This window comes from Acomys minous, assembly GCF_964271855.1.
Source record: "Acomys minous genome assembly, chromosome: 3".
NCBI classification, from domain to species: domain Eukaryota; kingdom Metazoa; phylum Chordata; class Mammalia; order Rodentia; family Muridae; genus Acomys; species Acomys minous.
Window position 1 is genome coordinate 45,340,589 of NC_140485.1, and position 13,601 is coordinate 45,354,189.

The 13,601-nt window shown below is 44.8% G+C and overlaps 1 long non-coding RNA gene across 2 annotated transcripts; it reads left to right on the plus strand.

Annotated features, from left to right (window-relative positions):
* Positions 1 to 1,870: 1,870 nt before the first annotated feature.
* Positions 1,871 to 12,906, plus strand: LOC311594025. Of its 2 annotated transcripts, XR_014777907.1 has the most exons (5): positions 1,871 to 1,969; positions 9,099 to 9,274; positions 9,750 to 9,863; positions 11,197 to 11,271; positions 12,523 to 12,906. It is a non-coding gene; the product is annotated as an uncharacterized lncRNA (long non-coding RNA). The 2 variants fall into 2 exon arrangements; XR_014777908.1 differs by lacking the exon at positions 1,871 to 1,969 and having other exon boundaries at positions 8,936 to 9,274.
* The last annotated feature ends 695 nt before the right edge of the window (positions 12,907 to 13,601 follow it).

Genomic DNA, 13,601 nt, shown 5'->3' on the forward strand with positions numbered 1-13,601 from the left:
ATTGTGAGTATGTACCTGAAGACATTCTTGGGTGTCATCCACCTTCTCTGTGAGACAGCATCTCTCATTGGTTAGAGCACCAGGAATCTGTCCTTTGTCTCCCCAGCACTGGGATTACAAACATGCATGCCACAATGCCTGGCTATTTTTCTATGGGTTCAGGGGGTGTTGAACTTGTGTCACCTCGGGCTTCATGCTTATAAGGCAAGCACTTTACCAACTGAGCTACCCCCTCAGCCCTTTGCAGCCTCTTCTCCTCATGCCCTAGCTACTGTCTGTCTCCCCTCTGTCTCTGAGCCTTCATCTTTAGCTCCTGCCACCAAGCCCTCAAGCTTCAAGGTCAAAAATCTTTATATAAGGGCATCTTTATGGCCAAATCGTCACCTGTTGGACCCAAATGATGCCTGGGGCACCTCACTGGCTGGCGGTCACCATGGAGGTGGCTGTCATTTGGAAGAGACCCAACCCTTAAGTTCAGGGAGTGGAAGTCCAAAGGTGTCACCACTGTAGCTTAGGAGATGCAACGCAAGAAGGCAGCTGAGGCATAGCTAGCCTTCTGAAACCATGCCACCCAGGCCCGCCAGGCATTCCCAAATTGGATTCTTTAATATCTAATATTTATTGATTAGCAGGTGGAAAACACCTAGGTGATTGTTTGTAACTAACTTATATATAGTCCCAAGAATTGAATAAAAGGGTGCTAGACAGGAGAGGCAAAAAGCAATTTCCTCCAAAAAATTCGATTTGTTTTGTCCTCTGCATCTGATTTCCTTTGGGCTGAGCCTGATTTCCTTGGTACTCCTGACTTGGATTGTCTCTGGAGCTGTTTCTCCTTCCCAGACCTGGGTTCAAACAGAGAGGTCTACTGATGACCCGGTTCACCTGTCAGGGGTGAAAGATGAATAGCTGTTCAATAAACTCCTCTCAGAGCAGTGCGTAGGGAGGAGCGGGTTTCTCGGATGCACAGCTTTATAGTTAGACAGGCTCCTCTCTTGGTTCCATTGAGGAGAGCGATGACATCGTGGGCTTTGGGGCTGCGTTAGGGTTACATGCCCTGGTGCAATGTCAAGGTTGCCACTCACTGGTCAAACCCATGAGCCTAACAGGCTGCTCCTTCAGCTTAGGTAGACAGATCCCTTCACCCTTTCCCTAACAAAACCCAGCCTCCAATCTTGGCAGGCTTTAGAGCAGTGGTTCTCAAGCTGTGAGCGGCAGGGTCAAGCAATCCTTTCACTGGGGCCGCATATCAGATGTCCTGCATGTCAGACAGTTACATTAGGATTTATAACAGTAGCAAGATTACAGTTATGAAGTAGCAATGAAAACAACTTTATGGTTGGGGGTCACCACAACGTGAGGAATTGTATTAAAGGGTGGCGGTGCTGGTAAGATTGAGAGCCACCAGCTCTAGGGAGATGTAAAAGTGGACATGAGTCACTCAGGTGTGCCTGGCACGGTTAGAGCACCGAGTTCATTTCATGGCCAAAGGAATATGGTGTTCCTCCTCCCCTCACATGGCATCTGCTCCATAAGTATACCTGACACCCCTGCCACACCCCTAGAAACTATGTACTGGCTGTTTCTCCTACTGGCGTGCTTGCCACCTAGATCGCAGTGTGGCCTGCTCCCTCTCTTCCTTGGGATCATCATAAAAAGGCCGTGTGAGTTCTCCCTGGCCACTCTGTCAGTCTGTTCTCTGTTTCTATGATGAAACACACAAAACTGAGTGCTAATAAACAGAAGAGGCTTATTGGCTAAGCATTTGATAGCAAATTGTCCCAGTACCAGGGCACAAGCTCTGCAAGGACCCCTACAGCTGCATTACATCATAGGGGAAGGCACCATGGCAACAGTGACCACAGAGAGATCACCACAGCCCCGGAAGCCAGGAAAATCTCACCCCTAGGATATAGCCGGTTCTCAACAGATAGCTCAGTGACTGAGGCTGGCCCTGGTGGCAGGAGCCCAGGTGAGCCAGCCCCATCCCTTGACGCTGCAGGCCCAGATCCAGGGCTTGAGTCGGCCCACCCCAACATCTACTGAACTACTGGAGCAAGTGAACGGGCCAGTCTTGCGGATGCAACGCTGTAGGATCCCCATGACACAGGACAACGACAGGATGTCGGAGAGGAGTCTCAGTGAGGAGCCAGTATTGGTAGTGTACCAGAAGGCAGAGGCCTTGAAACAGATCAGTGACTCATTGCAATGAACATTTCCAAGTAAAGATGTGTGGGAAAAGGCTATTCTCTGGTATACACTGTGATACACTACAGCCTCCAACATGAGACGTAGGCTTTTTGTTTTGTTTTGCTTTGCTTTATTTTTATTTTTATTTTTTATTTTCTTTTTGGGGGGAGGTTGCAAGAGCAGAGGGTGAATATGCAGTGACAGGGAGAGAATAGGATTGGGTGCATGATGTGAAACTCATAAAGAATCAACAAAAAGTGGTTTTTGTTTTTGTTATTTTTACTTTTTAAAAGACAAAAGAGTGCACCTCTTAGATATTAACATTAATGCACCGCTTGGTACAGATCCATCTTCTTTCCTGTCACCACACTTCACATTCCAGCACTATCAACCCCCAGTACCACCCAAAGCTCAGTACACTCCAGACTCTAGCATCACTCAGACACCAGTACCACCCAAATCTCAGTACCATTTGGACCCAATCCCAGCCTCAACCATACCAAAGCATCACCCTGACCCCAGCACTCCAGAACCCAGAACCACCCAAATCCTGATACCACCGCTATCCAGTACTATCTAGACCCCAGCACCACCCCAACAATCCCAGTACCACCATGATCCAGACCACCCAAATCCTAGTACTGTCCAGACCCCAGCATCACCCATATCCCAACACCAACCCAAGCTCCAGAAGTGATCCAAGCATCAGCACTCCAGACTGCTGCTCTCCTCATCCCTCTTTTCTGTTCCCTTCTTAGTTCTGAGGGTCATTTACGTCTGACACACTCTGCTATTTAACTTGCATACTCTACTTCACTGGTGGAATGTAAGTCCCACACAGCGTGATGCTCTTGTCATTTAATACGATTTCCCAGCAGTCGGAAGGGTGCCCAGCATGTGGTAGCTTCCCAATAAGCATGTGCTTCAGTGACCACACTGCAAAGAGCCATGCTTGGAATCATCTCTGGGTTCGGATGTGTGCGCCACAGCTTATAAATAACAAGATGCTGGTATGTTACTTCCCCTCGGTCTCGGTTTTCTTACCTGGAAATGATGTATTATATCTTTTCCACAGGAATCCAGGAAACATTAGCAAGATGATATAAAAGACTGAGCACAGTGTCTGGCTGGGAGACAAGCAGGTGTTTTACTGTCGCTCACAAGAATTGGGGGCTGGGGAGATGGCTCAGGCTCAGCAGTTAAGGGAACCTGCGTTTGGTTGCCAGCACCCGTGGCAGGTGGCTCATAACTCCAGCTCCAGGGCCTCAGACACCCTCTTCTGGACTCCAAGGACACTGCACTCACACGCATATACCTCTCCCAACACACCCATACATACATGCAAATACATACTTTGATTAAAGTCTTTTTTTAATTGCAAGAATTACAAGAGGTTGTCATAAAAAAAAGAGAGAGATAAAAAAAAAAAAAAACAAAGCTTGAAAATCTACCTGGGTTGAGGATAGAGGGCAGAGAAGCCTCACATTCAAAGAGGACAGAAAGAGCACAAACCTAAGAGAGTGGGTATGTAGACACATGCACATCTCACTCATACATAGTCAAGCTTTGTAGCTTGTCACTACCCACTCCAGACAGCGTTGTGGAGATCACACATACACACCACACATACACACACACACACACACAGTGTAGCATTCATACACACATATATATACATGTGTACACACATGCAATGTGATCATGTAAGCATACACACTCGTGCACACATGTGTGAGCATGTACATGCAAATGAGTGCGTGAACACATGTCCACATCAGAGCCTGTGCACAAAAGCTCCCAAGCCTCATCCCTGGGGGTGTCTCTGAGGCTTGACTGCAATTTCATTTTTCTTTTTCAGACTGGGTAGGAAACCTTGTCCCAAGAACTTGGTTGCACTAGTGTGCTGTAGCGTGCACAGGCCCTGGGCTTTGCACAGCTGTGTCTCTCCCTACACTTAGACTGTCCGTCTGACTCTTCTTAAAGGTCCTCTATGTTCTGGCTTCAAAGGTAGTAATTGGAGAACACTAGGTAAACCCATGCTACTTCCAGTCCAAGTTTCCCTGACAGAAGGTGGAGAGTGATGAAGTAGAGATGTGTAAGGTGAGTATGTTCAGGAGAAGCACCCTGTAGTGAGGCCCTGAAAACCAGGCAGGAGGCAGCTTGTGCCAGCCCTGCGTAGGTCTCTGGTGAGCTTGTGGTGTCGCAGGAAAACAACATCCTCATGGGCCCATCATCTGTAAACCAGACAGTTTTGGACTCTGAGGCCCAATACTTATTGGCTGTGAGAACTTGAGCAAATGACATCACCTCGCTACACCAGTTACATCATCTGTTGCATGAGCTGAACTCCCTTGTAGGATTGTTGGGCCATTTTAAACCGCAGCCCTTCTGCATGGCTGTTCAGGTTGTGCACTGTACAAATCCAGGGAGACTACTGCTGACGTTAACCACAAAGCCAATAACAATCCTTGGACTGTGCAGGATATTAATCTAATGTGATTCCACAAGGTTAGAAGCACCTGGCACAAGGCCTGGCACCCAATATGTGCCAAATCAGTGGTAGGCAAACAGCAGCCCAATTATCCTTCCAGACCACAGAAGGGACCATGTAGCCTTTGCTGACATGATGGCTTCAAGGGAAGCAGTAGTCATGATAAAGTTGGCTTTGGGATAGTGGGATGCACAGTCATCTGGGAAGCGGCTTTAGCTGTTCTCACTAGGGAGCTCAGAGTACCCAAAGTTGTCTTGGATTTCTGCTTACTAAGCATGTTCTGGGTTCAGGATGAGACATCCAGCGTGTGTGTGTGTGTGTGTGTGTGTGTGTGTGTGTGTGTGTGTGTGTGCGCGCGCGCGCGCGCGCGCGCTCAGAATCGTTTGGTCTCATGAGATGCATTTGATCTAAGTGGGCCATTATTGCCCTGCTCCATTAAAATGTTTTTAAAATTAAAACAATCCTTTTAACCCCAGTTGATTTGCTCTCTATAGAAGAGTCCCTTGACCACTAACCTCTGTCCTGAGAGTCTGAAAGCTCCACTGGGGTGACAGACAGACTTTCTGCCACACTGTAGCATCTGGCGTGGAAACCACTGTTGGGGGGGGGGGAGGGCAGACTTGGCTTGTTAAACCCTAGGTTTGAATTAGGAGAAGTTCTAGCCATAGGGACATTCTGTCCCTATACTGACTGTCCCAATAAAGCTAGCTGGCCGGTAGACTAAAGCCATCTGTGTGACTGACAGGGCTTAGACATGCCTAAGCACTCCATAAGGAGGCGTGTAATCATGAACAGCTAGGATGTCCAGGTGAAGCAGGAGAGGCAACATATAAACAAGTCCTCTTGGTGGCAAGGCACCCCAGCAAACCTACAGGACTTCCACTAGCAGCCTAGACACTTCCCTGTCTTCCGGTCAGGTGTGTAACATGAGAGACAGATACTGAAAACAATGACCAGAAAAAAGTTAACAAGAGGAAGAGAAGAAAAAAAGGAAGAGGAGAAAGATGGAAAATCACTGACAACACACATTGGGTACCACTTTCCCCGAATTTATCTTCAGTAGCTATTCAAAGAGAAGATGCCACAACCATAAGAGTGAAAATTGTAAAGAGAACAAGAAAGAACTTGTGGAAGTTAACGATGTGGGTACAGAAGCAACATGCAATCGCTGGGTAGGAAGACAGAGGTCAAAGCATCCCCAGAAGTGCAAACATCACAGGGATGGAAGAGGAGAGAATGAGTTGGCTAACAGACTGATCTGAAGTCTAAACAACCAAGTTAGGGAGGCAACTGAGTGGGAGAGTGCTTGCCTGACATGTGTAAACCCTTGGGTTAATCTCAAGCAGTGAGAGAAAAGGCAAGAAAGAGCCAATAAACAAGGAAGGAGGGATGGAGAAGTGGAAGATGAAGGAAAGCATAGCAGAGGGAGGAAAGGATTGAGGAAGGCAGGGGGGGGGGTAGAGGAACAGAGACTTCAAGAGCCAAGTATAATAAAGAAATTCTCAAACCAAAGCCTGTCATCCCACATTTCAGATGATCAGAAACAAAGATCACAAATGCTGTCAGGGAGAAATAGAGGTCAGGATGTCACCAAACTACAAGACAGCAGAACAGTATGTTAAAATGCAGGAAGAAAAAAAAAGCGTCTAATTTAGAATTCTGTACTATGCCAAAACATCAGTTGAAAATGAGTATTAAATAGGGACCGTTCTAGAAGCAAGGTCTGAAAGTTTTACCTCTGAGTGACTTTCTAAGAAAAGTATTACTGCCGTGCGTGGTGGCGCATGCTTTTAATCCCAGCACTCGGGAGGCAGAGGCAGGTGGATCTCTGTGAGTTTGAGGCCAGCATGGTCTACAAAGTGAGTCCAGGACAGCTAAGGCTACACAGAGAAACCCTGTCTCAAAAAACCAAAAAACAAACAAATAAACAAATAAAGGTATTATTGAGGGACGAACTCTATTAAAATAAAGGAGCAAGCCCATGGTGATGGTGCTCACCTTTAATCCCAGCACTCAGAAAGCACGGGCAGAAGAATCTCTGAGTTCAAGGCCAACCTGGTCTACAGAATGAGATGTCACAACCCCTCTAGTGGAGTCTGTGTGACAAACGTTACCACAGAACGGAGGCAACGACCCCTACCAAGGGAGAGCTTCCTGGAACGGGGCTGATGTTCTTGCCAGGAGTAACTAATTGCAGTCCCCCTCCTTTTTTCTCTTATCACTCATTGTTTTGGGACCATTCTGAATGTTTTCTTTTTGCGTCTTTGTTTTTATTTTCCTCATCAAAGAACTTTTCAAGACGTACCTGTGTTGCTAGGCGACCCTTTACTTGAAACTGCAGCTAAGGGTCCTTCAGTCTAGTTTACCACTAAGTTCCGTTACACTTGTTAATGAAAACATGGCTAAGAATTAGTCACCAGTGAATAGTTCAAATTATGACTTACAAATAATATGTTTAAGTAAAACCCCAGATAGAGGCAGATCAGCTAAGAAAACAAACTGTCTTGACTCACAAATGTTTGGCATAATGAGAGAACATTGACCTTTGATAAAGAAAGCACATGCACTGATGCCAATCTAATGACTTGAATGATGGTTCAAGATTGATGACAACATAATTACACTGCATCCTGTAGTTTGATTTGCATGGAAAAATAATGTGCCCACAAGTGTACACCCCCGCTTTGAATTGTGTATATAAACCTGGCTTGCTTGTCTCCAAAATACACTCAGACTTAAACTTTCCCCTGAGTTGGTCTGTTTGTCACTTGCCTATCTTCTGCCCACCGACGCTTCAAGAACTCCCAACCCCAAGGCCCGATACCCGACTGAGATGGTCCACGGCAGTGAGAGCCAAGGCTACATAGAGAAATCCTGTCTTGAAAAACCATCAAGCAAGCAAGCAAGGGAGAGAAATGGGCTCCGCCAGCAATCCAGCACAGGGGAGAAGAAATAGGATTTTCAGAAGGATAGAAAAAGACCTAAAAAAATAAAAAATAAAAAAACCTGTCTTACATGTCAGTCCCCTGGCAAGTATTTTTAAGAATCAAAATTGAAAATGGTGGCTATTTGACATGTTTGACTATGTCATTCTTTAACTTTACAAAAGATTTACTAGATATTTAAAGAACATCAAATATTTTGGTTTTGTTTTGGTGGGGTTTGGTTTTGTTGTTTTTATTGTCAAAAACAACAACAACAACAACAACAACAATGGAGGCACTGAGCTGAGACTCAAATCAGTGCCGCCATCAGCGCTCATCAGAGAAGCATCGTGGGAGCTGATACAGAGACCCACAGCTGCACAATGTACAGGAAGTGAGAAGCTCTGGAGCACTCAGTCTTCATTGACTCTCTGCCCTTAGGGCTCAGACATCTATATGAGTGAGGAGGCAGAAAGGTTAAAGGAGCCAGAGGTAATGGATGACATCAAGGAAATCCTGTCTTCCGGACACAGCAGGACTGATTACATACGAACTTACAGAGGTGGTGGCAGCATGTGCAAGGACTGCACAGGTTTAAACCAGACAGGATCCCAGCACTGAGAGGGCGAGTAGATCCCAGTTCCCACCCCCTAAGCAAGAAGGTATCTGCAACTGATACTCACTGGCAAAGGGAAAATCCGTTTTCTCCAACGGGAGATATCAGCCACTGGGTATAAAAGCCACACTTCAGGGCAGGCCCCGTGCCTATGAGTCATTGGCAAACTTGATGGTGATTTGGTAGATTTTTTGTTGTCATTTTGCTTTATTTGGGCTTCCCCCCCCCTTACTGTATGTGTTTCTTGTTTTTGTTTATTTTAGAGAGATAGAGAAAACAAAGTTGAATGGGTAGGGACTTGGGGAGAATCTGAGATGAAATGGGGGAAGAGAAAAACTATCAAAATACATTGTGTAATTTTTTTTTTCCAAAATAAAGCATTTGAATAAAGCAATGGAGTTTGGGCATGATGGAAAGAAGTTCTGTGAGCCAATAATTTGGGAAGCTAAGGTAGGAATGTTGCAAGTTTAAGGCCGGACTGGAAAACGCACTGAATTACAGGCCAACTTAGGCTATATAGCAAGATGCTGCCTTACAAAAAAAATTGAAAAAAAATTTTTAAGTAGAAAAAAGATAGAAAAAGCAATTATGTGTTAAAAAAAAAAACAACATGTAATCCATACAAGGGCTGTTTAAATGTTCTATGCACAGTATCTAGCTACATTCCAGATAACATTTATCTGTCCTTCAGTTTATTTTTATTTTTATTATTTGGCAGATAAAGTTTGGCCCAGAAGCACATGCAACATATATCCTATAGGAAGGAACAGTTTCAGACAGTGGCTCAGTGTTGGGGGATGGTCTGATGTATTTTGATGCTAATTACTACTTGCTGTCTGACCCACCTTTTGCTTAATAAAAATCCATCCCACCTGGGCAGGGCAGGAAATAGGTGGGGCTAGGAGAGAGAGGAATTCTGGGAAGAAGAAGGACTGCCAGGAGAGAAGGAGAGAGACCTGAAGTGAAGAAAGGAAGGCCGCCATGGGTTAGCTGGAGGAGAAGCACATGGCCGGCGGCATGGATGGAAAATCCCGCCCAGATGAAGAACATTAGCAGGTATTTGGGGCTTTGGATGGGAGGTAGCTTGATAGACGTTATTAGAAGCAGATGGCATGGGATTGAGGCAGGGATCCTATGCCTGCCCCACTATGGGAGGTAGTTTAGAGGATTGATATTTACCCTGCCCTAGGTTAACCAAGGCCATTTTAAAATATAACAGATGTCTGTGTCTTGACTGAGTGTTAGCTGGGCCTACAGGTAATACAGATAATTTAAAAAACAATAGCTCATGAGGCACATAATCTCAGTTGATTTCAGTTTCCAGACAGTGGCCAGCTAGCACACCGGACACATTAGGCACTTTCTGTGTTAGGAAGAGCCCCCAAATGCTTTGTTAGGTATGGGCACCAAGCAAGAAAGACCATCTCACAAAACCTCAGTAGTATGGTGTGTGTGTGCTGTTCCCGTTTGGCTTGGAGGTGTGCTCTCAGTTGGCCTTTCACTAGTCCTAGGTTGTGTTTGTGTATTCAAGTGTTCAGCTCAAGTGAAAAGCAAGGATCAGACCAAAAAGTTGCTGAAGAGAAGACGGCTTTTGAGTACAGTCACCTTCAGTCACCATGCCTTGAGTTCTGCTTTGCCAGCTTTGGTGAGAAGCTTAGCCTTCCTTATATGGCATCAGATATAATCTAGTTACTTTCAACTCATCCTGAGTTGTGTGTTTGTACATATATTGGTGATATCCGTATCTTCTATATTTTTCTGTCTGAGAAGGTTATTTGGGCGTTTTAGTGTTGGCATGGGATACATCAATATTTTTACATACTTAATTTAATAGAACAATTTTTTTTCACATTTAATAATTTTTCAGTCAGTGGCAGATTTTCTGGGGTCAAAACAAAATTCTTACGAAAAACGAGTATTTAGGGAAAGAAATGTAAATACAGCAGATGGCTCATCACGCTCTTGGTACTCACATGTGCTCTAACCATGAAAGCAATAAAAATGAGTTGATTGAAAGATGTGGTTCATTTAGCTCTGGCAGGTGTGTGCAGCAGGAGAATGGCAGTAAGGGTTGGACTGCCCCACGTTGCGCCTCCGTGATCCTTATGAGAGAGTACCATAGGAATTTTCTCTCAGAGTAAACAATTCCCTCCAGGAAGAAGTGGGGAGGCCTATGAAATCCTGGAAGGAAACGTCCCATCTCTGGGGACCCCTTCCCAAGGCTACAGAAGCAATAGATACCAGGGGAGGAGGAGACTTTGACCAGTCCTAGTTGTGGACAGGGCCAGTTGGAACTGACTGTAAATCACACAGCAAACTATGGGCTTGCAGCTTTGGAGAATCGTTGCCTGTGTTGGGGTGGAGTCTTCGGTGGTGCAGCTGTATTCAGGCCCTCCCTATCCTGTAACTCTTCACCCATACCCTGGTAAGTTACTCTAATAAACTCATTGGTTCACTAAGCTGAACTTTGATGGAATTGTGACCCTTGGTCTGTCTTCAGTTCCCCATCTTCAGTAAGTGGATGTATGTGTGCCATGCCTCCCTAGGAAAAATCTCAACATAATGGAAATCCAATAGGCACTACACAAATGCCTAAACATCATCAGTATCAACATAAATAGCTAATCTCATGAAATTGAGGTAAGTCCTAGAAAAACAGCTCAAAGCATGGAACATTTTTTTTTTAATCTCTGGAAACAAACACTGCATTTCAAGGGACTGTCTGGCTTTTCAGTCAGTAATAACTATTTTTATGAATTTTTAGTTAGCGCACACAATAAAGGATTTCATTATGACATTCTCATACATGTGTATCACTGTGCTTTGCTCATGTTCAGGTAATAAATATTCATTAGGGAAAGCTTAGGAAATTCAAATATGGAACCAAAGTAAAATAGAGCAATTTATAACGGATAAACCCAGAACAGCTATCCACGAAGCAATGATGTTATGGTTTTGTCTTTCTGTTTTATACACAGGCATGCACATTTGAAAAAATAAAGCAGAGTCCATGCTGTAAATATTGCTTTTCAGTCTGCATCTAAACTATTGTGGTAAGTGCATTCTACATCAATATTCATCTACCACCTGGCTTCAATGTCTGCAGACTCCCCATTGTATAGATAGACTATAATGTATTGAATTCAACCCAACACTTACCACTAATTATTCTGTTGGCCTAAGTCCTCCAGCGTACTGCATCCTGAGGTTCTTTTGAAAAGGCAGCAGAGGGGCATTTTCTCTCCCCTGGGTTCGATTGTGGTAGTCAATGGTTTCTATTGTGCTTTCTCTAGTGTCTCCCCTGAAGACTTACTGCCTTTATAAAGGATCTCCTATTGCTTAAGACTGGAATGAGATGTGTGTGGCAGGTGGCTGTTCTTACCTGAGGAGAGCCTCCCTCTGTTTGGGAAACAGCCCCTGGCTTTTCCTTGTTGGAGTCCCTTCCCTTCTCCCCAGCAGCACTGTCCCACATGGCTCAGGTAAACTGGCCTGGATTTCTAGCTGGCCACTCTGCCTGTAGTGTCTTTATGGTAAAGTGCCAGACTGCCTACATCTTAGGCTTAAAAGGCACTGTGAAGTAAAGGCGAACTAGGTTCGTTCTTGTTTATGAGTAAACCTCAGTTTCTCAAGGATTGGGCTATGACCCGCCTGTAACTTTAACTACAGATGGTTTTGTACTGCTTGTTACAAGAGTGGCAATCATGCCTTCGTTTCAAAAAAGTTGTTTATAACCATCTCACAACCCTACCTTTGTTTCAAAAGATTATATGACTACCTGTTGTTATGACTACCTAGTTATGCCCACCTTGCAACCATGCCTTTGTTTCAGGAGGTCATCATGAATAACTTATTATAACTCCATAACAAGTTATTTCTAATGAATTGTTGTAACTTATAACTGTATAACAATTTATTCTTATAAGTTGTAACATTGCCTATTTTGCCTGCCAAGTCCTTCATGTGGAAACCCCTTACCCCTGAGCTATAAAAACCTTGCCTTCCTCATAACCGATGCTGACCTCTAGAACCCTGAGTTAGGAGGAGGCAGCTCATGTACACAAATAAAAAAGCTTGTCTTAATTATTTGCTTGCTTTAATTAATTTGGCCACGATGACTTGGGTCGGTGGTCTTTCTCCTCCCATCTTTGGGATTAACAGCAGCTTCGGTGAATGGCAAACTACAGAACTGATCCAAAGAGACTCGACCCCAAGATTCTCACTGGAAACTTTGGAAAGGCAAATTCTCTTCTTTGTCTAGAATTGAGAGAAGCTTAAGTCTGAAGTAACTTCATTTCATTTCAGAGAGAGGGGGCAGGCTGGCTAGCTGACGGTAATCTCCAGGAAGGAAGGAGAGATGAAGCAAGGAAAGTGAAAAGGCCCACAGCACCTGAGCACCTGAGTCCAGCCTGACATGATGCTCTAGAACAAAACGGCTATGGGAATCATCTCATTTCCTCTTCTTCTTAACCCTTCTGGAGTGTGAGTGCCATCACTTGCAAGACAGAAGATGCTAATAACGTGTTCAATATCAAATTAGTCCAGCCATACCAAAAAGTGTAAAGTAAAAATTAAAACTTTCCCTACACATTCTTGGATTCTCAGTGTTCCAGAGCCACACACACTTATTTATAGTTTCCTGAATGCACTTCCAAATTATGCCAGTATATTTACAGCTATGGAAGATTTTACACAGACAACCAGGAGTCTACAGTGTCCTCTAACTTCTTGCTTCACAAGATTTCTTTCACATCAAATAAAGGCCACCTTTCCTTACCTGCATCTAGATGCATCATTTCCCATGAAACCTGGAGTGGATCTACTGTGCTGACTGCCCACAATCCACCCAGTCCTATGCCGATGTCCATTTGGGCTTACCAAGTCCTTTGCCTTTTAAGCCAAGTTGCTGCCTGGAGGTGTAGCTCAGTAAGAGTGCTTCTATGTAGGCACAAGGACCTGACTTCAAATCATGAGTTACTGGCCAAATGTGGGTCAGTAACCCCAGTGCTGTGGGAACAGATTCAGGAAGATCAGTGGGGCCTGCTGACTGCTGTCTAGCTCCAGGGTGAATGAGAGACTCTGTCTCAAGGCAATACGGCAGAGAGTGATAGAACCGGGCACCTGCCCTCCTCCAACCTTTCCTGGGCACACACCTGCACCACACACACACATACACAGAGAGAGAGAGAGAGAGAGAGAGAGAGAGAGAGAGAGAGAGAGAAGGAGGGAGGGAGAGGTCGGGATGAGGGTGGAGCCAAGTTGCTGCGAGTGTCTTTCTTTTATCATTTTTAGCAATAAGCATAGATAATTTATGCTTCCTGTCTTCTTGTCCTTTACCAAGTGGGCCCTTTCCAGGGGACACATTTCTGTTTGCTTTTATAGGATA